This window comes from Pygocentrus nattereri, chromosome 16 (assembly GCF_015220715.1).
Source record: "Pygocentrus nattereri isolate fPygNat1 chromosome 16, fPygNat1.pri, whole genome shotgun sequence".
Classification (NCBI taxonomy): Eukaryota; Metazoa; Chordata; class Actinopteri; order Characiformes; family Serrasalmidae; genus Pygocentrus; species Pygocentrus nattereri.
This window is the reverse complement of record NC_051226.1, coordinates 17,365,238-17,379,782: the sequence shown is the minus strand read 5'-3', so window position 1 is coordinate 17,379,782 and position 14,545 is coordinate 17,365,238. Positions and strand designations below refer to the sequence as shown.

Below are 14,545 nucleotides of genomic sequence, written 5' to 3'. Positions count from 1 at the left end.
TACTTGACTTACATCTGGGTGCTGAATGTGATCACCAACTTGCATTTACGTTTTTAGCTACAGTGAGAACATTCTGGACGTGAAGAAGCAGGCTTGTACCTCAGGCTGAGTTAAGTAAGGAAACAGCCTGCTGGAAAGGAAGGTGTGCGGATGCAGTTTTATTTTGTTGTGATTGCACTTTGTTAAAAAAACAGGAAGTCCTTTGATGTATTTTCTGCTTATTTGAGACCAGCACATTAGAATTGTCCATGTGGAGGCATGATGATGATAAAGGAAAATCCTATGGGAGATTTCACTTTGCCTTGGTCAGGGGATTGATTGTCAACTAGTTATACAGCATTTGAAGCTTCTAGAAATACTGTACTGAGCTAAACACTTGTCAATGGAGATCATGCCACTTTTTATGTTGTGTGAATGGTTTTCAGTCTTTGCAAAGAATTGATTTTTAATATCTGTAATTGCTGTTCCATTAATAATTCAAGTAACTTGTCTAATTAGATGACTTACTCACAAAGCTAGGGAAGTGGCAACACAAGTTTAGATAGATGTTCACAATAGGTCAGTCATATAGTTCAGTTTGAAGATGTGCTCATCAAGTATTTACAAAACATTTATCTGGGCAAATTTTTGTCAACTATGGTGCTTTGTAAAAGAAATAGAACTATTTAATTACCTAAATGAAATATTCTGTTTTTTGTTTCTTTTTCAAAAGAGTAATATCAAGAGGAATATCAAAAATACTAGGAATGTACTGTACTGTATCAAAAGACTGTATATAATAGCATATATTGCACAATGTATGATAAAATTTTAGTAATTTTGAATAAATTGGACAATATATGCACGCATCTAAATATATTCATAAAACATATTCCCATATTTTGGATTCAGTTTCTAACTGTGTGTTTGTATATTACTTTTTCCATGAAGGTTTCAATGCATGAAAGCATTTTTAAGCTTCAGAAACACATAAGAGAGGGGAAAAAATCCGCCGATGCTGCGTGTGAAAAAATCACTCATATAGAATATTTTGTTGTTAGTTATCTGGTACATTTTACAGATTCAAGTGGAAAATATATTTTTCCTTTACATAACTTGTGAAGATGATTGCCCTAATCACAAATTGAACAATATTCTCTGTAGCACCATCATGTCTTGTGTAATTAGGCTGTGGCAGGGCAACAGTCATATAATAAGTGTTTGGAAACTCTTGAGAGACCTACATAATGCTGACTAAATATTGACCCATGAACAGTGTAGAATATAACTGGCAATAAAAGAAATTTGAGAGTGTGATTAAGTGAACTCTTGAGCTCACAACTGATTGTCACTCAGTAGCACTGTAGCCGTCATAGAGTGGCAATGACGCTGGTGATCTTTAATTTAGTTGAACAGATTTTTTTATTGCATTGTATTTATTTTATATGGCATTTATACATATACAAAGAATAAACATGATACTACTTTGTTGACCGTTTATTTCAAGAGAAACATTTTCCATTCCAATCCATCGTTTGAGTTTGCATAATTTTAAATAAAACAACCAGCTTAGTAAAGCTCGAGTCTTTGTTTTGATTGAGCATAAATCATTTATCACTTTGCCCCCCCCCATCCCTCATGTGTTTTTTTCAGATGCCATGCTTGTGAGAATGTAGCTCAGAGGCAACCAACTTCTCGGCATATAATTTGATTGTTTAATCTCAGAGGATTTCATGAGCTGATCTGATTGTCATTGATTACATATGTATTGATATGGATCATTGATATGTCTAGTTTAGATCTACACTACACTTCTTTCCTCACTAAACAAAGATATACACACACAAACACACATAAATATATGTATATATAATATATACATATACATATAGATATATATAATAGCGAATGCTTAAACCGGATGCATTACAATTACATTATCTTCAATGTACCTCAGCATCATCTAAAACACATTCAGTGATCAAATGTACATTTCATTTCAGATCAGGGCACTGAAATGTTTAAAAGCTATTTTAATATTGTTGCAAGCATCGTTTTGTTAATGACAGATGTTTAGTCAACACTTTCAAGGTCTTGACAGCTAAATTCTTGTAACAGATGTACATAACGAGTAACAGGTAAATGTTTTGCATGATTTTGCAGTTTTGTTAATTGTTATTATCCAGAGCAGATGTGTTTCCATATGAGTGCAGAGTTGCCTGCTGTTGGTTTGCCTGAATGCAGTAGATTCCTTTTTTGTTCTGTTTTGTGTCAGATCACCTATAGCGATGATAGAGAAGGTGAGATAATATGCCAACTTTGCCTATGGTTAGTTTTTGCAACCACAAATTTAACACAAAATTACAAAATATTATCAAAATACTGTAGATTTAAGATTTTCAACAGCAGATAAATGGACATATTAGTCAGTCATTTTGTGAGTTTTAGTTTTTTTTTTAATCATATAACATTTTGATCCACATTTTGATGTATTTTGTTCTAGTTTATCTGACATACATTTAAAGGCAAAACATGAGAAAAAATCATGCTGTTCTTTGGGGTTATACATGTTTTCTTAGCTTGAGCAAGTAAAGACTAGTGTAAATGTATCAAAAGGTTTTGTTACTCAGTAACTCTTTATTTGAACCCAGTTACATGATGTTGACATAGCCATGCCATGCAGATCTCATATGTTGTCATGCTAGATGTCCAGTGGCATGTTGTCATTTAAAGTAATTGTCATGAGAGATATAATAATGTGTGATTTCATAAGAGCAAAAATTAGCATGTGACGTAAGCTTTACCTTATGGCATCAGTCATGACAATTACCAGTAATGGTAGCATGAACAAAATCTATCATGCCAGTATATAACATCTGCCTTGACATATTTATGGCTTTGTTTTATCCATAAAGAGTACAAATTTTCCTATGGCGATAAACCATTTGTATATCTTCTCGAAAACGAACCACACCGGTGTAATGCTTGGCTAGTTATTGAAATCAACACAAATGTCAAACGTGCAAATTGCCTGTTCAGTCAGCAATGCTTATGCTGCTAATGATGAAAGTGAATAGTCACCAAATGAGCAAATGACCTCATGCCAAATGGTGATGAGCTTCCATTCGTTGTTGGCAACAGCGGCATGCATGGCTGAACTATTCCTCGAAAAGTTGACCTCTTAAAGAACATCAGGGATTCAAAGGAGTATCATGCTGCTCATTATTTTGATGTACATTTTCAGATAGAGAGAGGGAGGGAGGCACTATCAGCACAATGTGGAGAAAAAAGTGGGAGGGGTTATGGGACAACCTGTCCTAAAATGACACTTGCAAGAAATACACAGAAATTATCAGGACAACAATGTACAGCAGACACACATACACAACACAAAACAATAGAACTTTTGTCAAAAGGTGTAAATAAAGAAAACAAATCTTGCAATATATATTTTTTGTGTATGAGATATTGTTGCACACTGTGGATATTGATGGATGAGTGATAAAAGAGTAATTTTATGGTCTGTATAGTGAAACATGTAGCAGGCCCTCACTTTGAGAGATATACAATGTGAATGACGATGTTATAAATTAGCTAAAGAGTCAACACAGTGATTAAAAAGAAAGATTCATTACAAACCAAAGTGGATGGCGTTGTCTACTATTAGGGGGGAGAGGTCGTTCGCTTGTATTGTGTAGCGTTTCATTAAGTTAATTTTCATACGCAGCTCTGCTTTTAGCAATATATGTTGAGAGATGTTTATAGTACAGATGAAATCCGTCTCTTATAAGAATCCCATTATGATAATGCACAAATGCAGGTGTCTGAAAGTGTAAATTTGTACTTGCAAATGTCATAAACACGCTTTGTTTTTTCTTATGCGAGGGTAAAATGAATGGCTAATTTTGAGTTACTTCATCGCAGAATAGTATTTTAAGAGTGATGCATAAATTAGACCACAATGTTAGACATTCTTCTCCCTTTTTTGCTGCATTATAGCAATTATGTTTTTCTACACTTTGCAAATGGCCCAAACAACATAAAGTTACTTATTGTGCCATCAGTACCCATTTGTGTAAGACTCTGAACTGTGAACTGTCTCACTCTTTGCATTGTAATGTTAGGCCATACTATTCACCGGTTTATATACCTGCAGAATGTTTTTTCTTTGCTTTATTACAAACATTTTGTTGATGCATTGCTGTCCTATAATGCTGTTTAAGTCAGTGACCTGTCACAGGATTACTGTGTCTCATTGACTTCAGTGGCATTTGACAGATGGGAGGTGTGGGGCACATGCAATATGTATAGCAGCACAGTCCAAGATATGTGTAATATGTATTCTTCTAGTAAGCAGACTGTACAAGTAGAGATATTTTGGCAGTGTACTGTATGTATAAATGACAGATATTTATAGCTACATATTAAAAGAAAATTGGGGAAAATCTTACTTTTGTACGATAAAAAGTCAAGAAAGTGTATTCCAAGTTAGATGTGTTGTTTATGAAAGAAAATGTATGTTTTGTTTTTTTTCCCTGCTGCAGTGGTAGCGAAAGTGTGGTTATTAGAGATACAGCAGATGTTACAAACAGCTTTTGTAGTAACTCACAGTAACCTTTTCTAGAAACATCAGTGTGGTGCATATTTCTCAGCTATACCATTGACCACATTATGACTTGGTGCTATTTCTGATCCATTCGGTGGTCTAGACAAGAGATGATTCTGGTTCACACCCATTATAAGCACTCTGTCACTTATGAAATATCCCTGTGGTACACATCACACCTACATCTGCCGATGAAAGCGGAAACCTAGCTGAGAGTATTTGTGAATGATATTTAATACGAAAGAGAAACTTCTGTTACTGCAGTCTTAGAAATTACATGTAACAAATGTGCTATGAAAGCAAGAAAGAAGATATGGTACTTGCAAACAAGCCTGTCAGTGACAAATAGAACACATACTCTGTGTAGGCCTGATAATAAGAATAAATCATGTTTGTGTTGCAGATTATGCAAGACAGAGAAAGAGAGAGAAAAAGAATGGCTTTTGTTTTTCTTGCAGTGTTTGCTGTTTATTAACCAGTTCTCTAGGACTTTCTGTGCTTTTTGTTTGGTCCAACACAACATTTGTTTGAGTCATTCCTTCATGCACATTTTAACTGCAGTAACAGTGAGTGTTTACTCTTGATCTATTGTAGTATTTACATTTGTGATGTAAGCTCCAGCCAAAATTCTCACTCAAAAGCTTTACATCCCATATCTCCTAATATAAAGAATTCAAGAAAAATAAATTGACCCTTATGCACACCTCAAGACTACAAAATGGCCAGGTTTCACTGTTTTGATACTTTCAGATATTACAGGTATCAAATTGAATTTCAAACAAAAGTTACTGAGTATATTTCAAAATATTTGTGGCACATGGTTGACCATGACCACCGTATAAAACAAACTGCATGTACATTCACAAATACATACATATCAGCCTAGGTTTTCCCTTCATTATAGCTTATTATATCTAGGCCTAACATTTGTTCAATAAAACTTTGTTATTTTGGTAGTAAAGTAAGACCTTTTCTTATTATCCATATTAATTTGAACACATTATGTAAGAATACATATGCTAATTCCTTTTCATTACAATCTAAATGAAGAAAAGTTGATATATGGTAAACAAAATGCTGAGGAGCTGCTTAGACTGCAAAGATTTGCCTTTTGTTATACTTTGAGCGGCATATTTCAACTTTTTTTCCACCTGTTGTTCTGGTCAGGCTGACAAAGTCAGTGGATTAAGGTCAGGGCAAAAGCCCATTTCTGTAACCATTCTTTCTCCACTTCCTTTTGGTTAGTGAAAACAGTTAAAAAAAGGCAAAAATGTGAAGAATGAAAGGTTTCGTCATTGAAATGCCCCCTTTGTCAAAAATGAAAGCTCATGTATTTTAAGTCAGCTGTGTCAGTGCAGCAGTAGCCTGGAGTGACTCAGACTGTGGGAATGTCACTTTGGTCAGTCATATTGACTTATAATTTCATACCGTGGCATGTAATTTGAAACTTGCAGCCCTGATAAAGAAAGAGCTATTACTTCAGAAATGCTGAGTTTACCTTTATTTCACCTGCTCCAAAGCTCATTGAGATGACATGCTCAGATGCTATAGTGTCATGTAAACTTTACTCTGCTTCAGAAATGTTTTGTATTTTGATATAATAAAAGAATCAAAACAGAAGCTTATGCGTGTGAGCCTTTATAATCATTCATTATGATATTCTTTATAATAATTCATAGTTGATCATTTTCTGCCTTTTAAGGAGGTGTTTCATCACCAATACTGAGGCTAAATGCTCCTGAGGAATAATAAAGATTCAGCGTTTTTTAGGAGTGTCATCTGTACCACTTAAGATATTGCAGTCTTAGGGTGGATTTATATTACAGGGATTAGGCCTAGTCTGAGAATTCACAACAGTCTGAATGGAGATTCACCACTGAAAGGAGAACACAGGCGTGGATTTAAAGGGAAATTCCACCGAATTCACAAATTTTTTGCATTCCGTCTTTGAGATGTAAACAAAGTCATTCACAGTTGTCAGATGTCCTTACCATGGCAGGGATAGGAACTACAGGTCACAATGTCTACAACACAAATATAGCCATTTAATTATTCACTATCCAAAACCACTGTGAAGCTACAAATCTTCAGAGTTTTTAAACTGAATGTTAGTGATGGTAAAACTGTGGTAAATCTGAACAACGCTTTCTTTGGTTTTGTTTCACAGCGCCCTGCATGTACCCCTCTGCCATAAAAGGATTAAAAGAAATGGATTAACAAGATGTTTTAGGCCAACACTTTATCACAAAACTATCTAAAACAATGTCTCAGGCATCAGGCAGCATATTCATAAACCAAACTGTGTAATAGCTTTTTGTGAAGGAGCTTTTAGAAGCATTCAACTTTTCAGATGGATGGTTCCTATCACAACCACTGTGGACATTTCAGAGTTGGTAGAGTTAAGTTCCTCTAGAACGGTGTATTTCACATCTTAATAGCTTAATTATTCAGACATTTGGAAAAATTTGTGGTGCTGCCCTTTAATCCTTGTCTGGGAAGCCGGCCTTTAAAATGTCTGACTGAGCAAATAATTCAAGTGTATTAAGTGCACATTGCTCTTTCTCTCAGTAAAGCTCTTATCTGAACATCCGCACTCTCAGAAAATGACCTTTAAATCAGAATGAACAGAATGAAATCCCCTCCCTACTCAGAGTAGCGCAATTCAGAAAAGTGAAGCTTATCTATTTCAATATATTTAACTGTTACTAACTCATATGTGTTATATTTAGACACTCTCGTCATCCCTGACCTCTAAACTGTACACATAGTGTAATAATCATTAAAAGGTATATAACAGGTATATATAGCAAACTATAAACAGCTGTTGTTCCCGCCTAATTATGATGGCTCCGTGTCCCATAATTCCGCGCAGAGAAAGTGTTCAGATTAGACATGCTTTGCCTCGGCTTGGGGCTGCACGGCGCGCTAAAAATAACGCGTCCCGATGAGCGCCACTGTACGGACATCTGCGCCATTCTAATCACCCTGCGCGCTCACGTCACGTCGGCGGCGCGCACAGTTTGCCCCCCTCCTGCGCGCTCACGATTTCGAATGTTGAGGGGAAAGTCTCCGCTGCGAGTGGCGGTGCGCGTGGCTCCGCGCGGACTGTTCCTGACCACGGCGCTGGTTTATGCGAGCCGCGTTTGTGTATTGAAGGAAAAATATACACCCCGGCGAAGAAACAGGGAGGTACAGGCTGTCATTTCTGAAAGTTAATTCAAAGCTCTCCGCACGTAGACACCACAGGAAGCCCAGCACAAACAGCTGTCTGGTGGAAGCTAACCACAAAGCTAGCCAGTCTGTCTGCTCTAGCGGCTCGGCACTAGCCACGAAACGATTTCCACGCGGATATTATTTTTGACCTGATTATTTTTACCTCTGCATGTGATACTTTGGCGACAGGAACCGGTCTAGATTGGGTTTTATTAATTATATTGATCTACTATGAGACTGTGGTGTGGCGGGTTCCTCGGCTGGGTTTGTGCAGAGTCTGTGGAAGACCACCGGCACCAGACGGAGGAGCAGCACTGCTAGGCGACAGTCACATCGAAATTCCCCTCTGATAGGACACCGGTAAGTAGGCTAGGTTAGCGAATAGCGACTTTATTTAACGCTGGCTGTCTCTGTCTCGCCTCGTTTCTCTCTGGAATAGCCGTACTTGATTCAGACGAGCTTGTACGACCATTTAAATTCAAACTAGACTGTCTACTTTTCATAAGAGACGCTGGTCATGTTGGTGTAATTTGCCTAGTTAGTTAGATAAGAAGGTTCTAGCTAGCTTCGACTGGTGGTGGTGCTGGTGCTGCTGCTTGTCTCTGGTTCACGTCGATGAGTCAGTCTGTCCAGACCTAATGAATGTAAACGTGTATTCTTCGGTTCTGAATTGCTGAATGAAAAAGTTGGCAGGTAACCGTTAGCTAACATCTCCTGTGACTGGCCTAACGGTAGCTACTCTGTGTTTTGAATAATAACATTACCCCCTAAGGATGTAACCTAGCGATTTTAATACAGAGCCGAAAAAAATCGTTTAGCTACTGTCTAGCATGGAACTGCCGTCAGTGATGATATCAGTGACTCATTTCTGTGGCTTATGAGAGCTTATTTGCGCTAGAGCTTGTGCGATGTGGCAGAATGTATCATGGTCATACTTCAGGAAGCTTTTTTACACTACACGATATTTCACTATATTTATATTTCTGACATTTGCTAACTTATAGCAGCTAAGGCAGTGCCACCTTTTTAAAATACTGTCAAGAACTGTGAATCTGATTGATTGTATTCAACATGTCACACGCTGTACTGCACTACATCCCGTTAAACAGGACTAATTATACACAGTTTTTCATCAAAATTCAGCTGGGAAGTGTTTTCAGCTGATGATATCCACCATATGCTCAGAAAAGCATATTATGGCATTGTGATATAATTTATCACAGTAAAGATACATATTGTTGCATTGCCCAGCTCTAATTTGCACTGTTTTGTAACATTACTATTTAGCATACTTTACTACACCATCTGTGTAGTATGAGCAGTTTGACTTGTAGATTCCAGATATGTTTAACACACAAATGTTTGAATCAAATCAAAATTAAATCATTTGTTTTGTTGATTGCTAATGGCAGTGTAATTGCATACGTAACTACAATGCTGAGATTTGCTGCATACTCACCAGCTTCTTATTCCTTTGTACATTCCTCCTTAAAGGGCGCATCGGTTTCGTCTTGGCGCCTAAGGGGTGTTTGTGAAGAGTTAGTTAGCTGTTTCCAACTTTTGATAAATCCACTAAATAACGTCGAAAGTTTTATCCCATTCTAAAAGGAGCTTAATGTTTATGCACACTCTCATTGCAATGCTTCATACATGCTGTTTAGCTAGAGCTGCGTCTGAATAGCTGATGAAACCTTCATGTCTGGTTTCTTGATTTTGTTCTTATGTGATCTGTTTATGTAGATCCTCCATGCTAGTCAGCTCTGCAAACATATTTAGTAAAGACCATAAGCTACAGATCAGCCAAAATCAAGGAAACATTTCCAAGCCCTAATGAAAACATTTAATGATGCTATGACAGAACTATGAGCATGTTACCATATGGGTAGGTAGAGTACGATGATGAGCCAACCAGTAAATCAGTTGAGTGGGTCAAGTAATGGTCTAAAACTACTCAGGTTCTGAGTGACTGAGATCTGCACTGGGATTATATATGTCAGCCAGCATGAAGATTGCAGGTTGTTAGGTGCTATTCCGCTGTTTTATGGATGCTTTTGGTGTAAAATAAAATGAGAACTCAAAAGTGAGAGGTGTGAGAGAGCAAAGCAGTTCAAGTGTAATCCCATCAGAACAGAATGCAGTGAAATGTTTAGGAATATGAATGAGAAACATTTCACTGAGTAAAACATTTCTACCTCACAAATGTACTTAAGTATAAGTAAGAGTCCTATCATTTTCAAACATCATTTCAAAGATCATCATCATTAATCTTTAACTAATAAACCTGTCTCAGCATCATCTCAGACAGCCGTTTGACTGCATTTAATGTTGAGCCAATCTGAGCCATGCAGCCCCACAAACCACTGCTCAGGTCTTGCCATCTCCATCTGTGTGCCAAAGCACTTTGTGCTCCTGCATCAATATTTCAAAGACAGGAACCAAGCTGCCTCACAGTGTAATGAAAATATTCACAATCCCCAGAGAAAATGGTCTTTCCCTGGACAACAAAGCATGTTAGTCTGAGATTCACCTTGTTCACCAACAAACAGCATAGCTCTGTTTTTTGTACATGCTCTGAACCTTTGTAAAGAGCTCTTCACTTAAATTGCATTGGCAGAACCATGTCCACAATTGTTGCATGCTTTCCCAGACAAAATTTATCATGGCATCAGCTTTCAAAATACCTGTAGACAAAGCACTGTAAATAGCACATTTATAATACTGAAATGTTAGCGCTAGAAGCGTCCTAATTCTGTGTCTGAAAGGTGTGTATAATGACATAAAATGCCCTGCCCATCAATGACACATGTTGTTATGCCCTCTTTTTCTTTATTGCCACATGGCTGAGAGATTTATGAAGAAAATATCCTATCTGTCAAATACTGTGACAGGCTAAACTTGAAAATGTGAAAAGTGTCATTTCTCTTTTATTCGCACTCTTGACACAGAAAGGCATGATGCCAATGTACTAATAGAAATAGGAAAACTGAGAATGAAAACTGAGTGAAGAGCCACTGATTTATTCATTTTCTCTCAGAAACGACAGCATTATTCTTGATGCTTTTACAGCCACCTTTTGTGTACTAGGTTAGTTTGTGTTTTTATGCAGCAAAAATCAAAATTACAGGTGGATGATATGGCAAAAACATCTCAAAACTTCAGACCATGTTCACAACATGCATCACAATGTTTTCTTTGCTCTACCTGATTAATTATCAGTCTGTGGAAAAACAAAACTGAATGCAATGATTTTTATTCAGCGTTTCACATTCAGCTTTCTGCTCTAAAGCCAGTTAAACAGGACTAATCACAATTTCTGGATGACATGCAGATGGTCAGTGTTCTTTACTGACATCATACAAAGTACTGACATTATATGCGCAGAGAGGCATGTTGTGTTGTAATGCAATATAATTCATCATGATATTTCTAAATATCATATTGTGCCCCCCTAGTCAAAGTGTTGTATGGGTGTTTCATAGTTTCTTGGTAAGGCTGAGCAATCAGCTTGCACTCCTTTGCATGCAGTCAGTGTTGTAGAACATTTGTCATTGCTGGATATCTTTTCCCATTAGCGTCTCCCAGTGTAAAACTATTTATTTTTTAGACAGTTCTAATTTTTCCATACAAAATATAATGAATATTGGAAATCTGGCCTGAGCTTTTCAGATAAACATTAAAGCTGGTAAGATAGTACGTGTTTTAGGAGATGTGCTACTTGGCATCATTATAATTACATTTTATCAGGGTGTACATGTGATTTTATGGCCTGTTTTTGTTTAAACCTGCCTGATCCAAAGGGCTCCATAGCTGCCTGTCCAGATTCATTTTCTGTAGAATGAAGTTAGATCCTCTTTCCCCAACAGGCAGAAAGATCAAAGCCTTTTTCATAAGCTCATCTGTTCTTTGGCTTGGGCAGTCAATGTGGAATAGTACATTAAGCTCCGCCTTACAGACTTTGTCAGCACACTCTTAATGAATGTGGGTGAAATGCTTGTTATTGCAGTAATGTCTGTCTTGATGACATGCTTGTTTTTTGCCTGTTTTGCAATTATATGTAAGGAGCTATAAGTGGGTTACACTGGTAACCAGAGTTTAATTGGCTGCTTTTTATGATGTTTTTATATATTTACAAAACTGGTCATGCTTTTTCCCTGGAACAGATTTTTTAGGAATTATATAGCGTAATGTTAACGATGGTAGCAACAGTGTTAATGTGGTTATAATGAAATTTAATAAAGCCTCTAGTCCTCAGTTATTGTATGAGATCATTGTAGTTGGATTCATTAAAGCTGTATTTGTGAAACTTGAAGATTTGGCATTGGCAGAGATTTTGCCCACAAAACATACGTGTACGTGTGTGTGTGTGGTGTGTATAATAAAAAAAAAAAAAATAAATAAAATAAAAAAAAAAAAAAAATATATATATATATATATATATATATATATATATATATATATATGTATGTATATATGTATGTGTGTGTGTGTGTGTGTGTGTGTGTGTGTTATGTGTATATATATATATATATATATATATATATATATATATATATATATATATATATATATATATATATGCGCAGACCTGTGTATGTGTGTGTGTGTGTGTGTGTGTGTAAATATATCTATAATGTATGTACATATATATTTAAAAAAGTAAAGTGGATATGATGAGGTTTAAGAGCAGTCTATGGTTATAGTCAGATTCTGTATTGATGGAAACTTTGCCAGTGCTGCTATGTGTTGCACTGATTTTGTAGCACACTTTGCAGTCAAAGAAGAACAAGTTGCAAGGTTGTTTACAAACTGTGGCCTAACATTTGTGCAGCTGCAGATATCAGCTTTGCTCTTGTTTGGAAGTTCTCCTGTGTCAGCCCTATTTGCATTTTTTCTTGTTTGCATGATGAATGCCCCTAGGTCTTTGCGCTACTATGTCAAATGTACAAAAATCTGAAATATTTGGCCTTGTGATAGTGTTTAAAGTTCATAGACACTTTTCGTTTTATAAAACAAAGTAAATTGTAAGGCCAGTAGAGAATAAATGCATTGTATGAGATCAAAACAGCCTTTCTGACCTTAGATCCTGGTCAGAGGATAAGCTTATGCAAATTTACCTTGGGTGACATGAATAAAGCCAGCAGTCTTTTTCCAGCGTTTAACTGTTGCTTCAGATTAAACAGATAGTGCTTGTTTTGAAGGTCCGTTAACAAGAAAAGCAGCTAATAAGGTGTAGGATGCAATAAGAATGAGAAGTCGCACAAATTCCCTTGGCCTTACCTTCTCTTAACAGGACTTTACAGTCTTATAATAAGCTCGCATCTTTGAATTGTAAATTTGTTTCAGGCCAGTGAATTGGGAATTTTTGCACAGGCATGGAATTATTTTCTCTTATGTTCTCAGTTGTGCTTATAAGTTTACAACCCCTTGGCTGAATTTGTCAGAAAATATGAGTTATCATACAGAACACCAGAAGAAATCGTGTAGGCGTAGTGCTCAGAAGAAGCTAACCGTCACATCAGTGTTCATTATAATAGTCATTAATCAATCATTTTTATTATATTATTCAAAATGAATAATAGTAGTTAGCGATACCTTGAACGATGCCTTTTAATGAATGTTTTTAAGCTATGGTTTTGAAGTCAGTGAGCTTGGCATTGTTTGGAAAGTCCAAATGTGCCCCATGTGCAGCTTCCAGGCTAAAGCATGCCAAATTTCCTCTAAGATTTTCAGATAATCTGCTGCATTCATCTTGCTGTCAATTTTGAAATTTCCTGTGCCGCTGTAGCTCACACACCCATAACAACAGAGATCCACTTTCATGCTGGGCTGTTGCATGTTGGGCCGTTCTTCTCTAAACTTAGTTATTGTTGTGAACATAAAGTAACGTTTTTTGTCTCAGCGCTCTAAATTACTGTATTACAGAAGTCTTGATGGTTATGAAGAGGTACAAAAATTCCATGCAAAAATTCCCTGCTTCCATGCAGCCTATTTCTGTTTAATTTAAAGATGTACATTTTGTACATCATTTGACCCATAACCGACATTCACATGATCGTTACTCACTTCGTTAATCACATGAAGTTACTGACTTCAGTTCTGAAATCTGATTGGTTGAGCCAAGTTCAAAGCTGTTGTTAAATACTTTTCTTGTTAAGTACTGATATGTGGTATCATGCGTAAGAGTGTATGTGTAGTAATCAGCCTAAAACCATATTAAATATACCCTCAATAAGAACCTGGTTTTGTACAAACCAAATGGCTGACAACTAAACTAAAAAGTTGGTGAAGCGTGGTGGGTAGCGCGGTCACCTTACAGTGAGGAGGGCCTGGGTTCAATTCCCCGGCCGGGTGACCAGGGTCCTCTCTGTGTGGAGTTTGCATGTTCTCCCCGTGTCGGTGTTGGTTTCCTCCGGGTTCTCCGGTCTCCTCCCACAGTCCAAAAACATGCAGTCAGGCCAATTGGACATGCTACATTGCCCCTTGGTGTGAGTGTGTGAGTGATTGTGTATGTCTGTCTGCCCTGCGATGGACTGGCGACCTGTCGAGGGTGTATCCTGCCTTCTGCCCGATGGATGCTGGGATGGGCTCCAGCACCCCCTACCCCCCCACCCTCCCCGTGACCCTGAGGGAGAAGCGGCTTAGAAAATGGATGGATGGATAACTGGAATATATAATGATGGGCTATATTCTATATTCTTAAGTTACATTTACCACTCTTTACTTGCCTAAGTGAAAATGATCAGCAAT

At 37.1% G+C, this 14,545-nt stretch overlaps 1 protein-coding gene across 3 annotated transcripts in view; it reads left to right on the top strand.

Annotated features, from left to right (window-relative positions):
* Nucleotides 1–7,639: 7,639 nt before the first annotated feature.
* Nucleotides 7,640–14,545, top strand: part of arhgap32b (Rho GTPase activating protein 32b) — a 102,886-nt gene continuing 95,980 nt past the window's right edge. For 2 of the 3 annotated variants that reach the window (XM_017698551.2, XM_017698550.2), the window contains exon 1: nt 7,641–8,158. The gene's annotated coding sequence lies outside the window, so the exon portion shown is untranslated. Of the gene's footprint in view, nt 8,159–14,545 lie in introns of all 3 variants that reach the window. The other variant, XM_017698549.2, reaches the window with a different exon arrangement.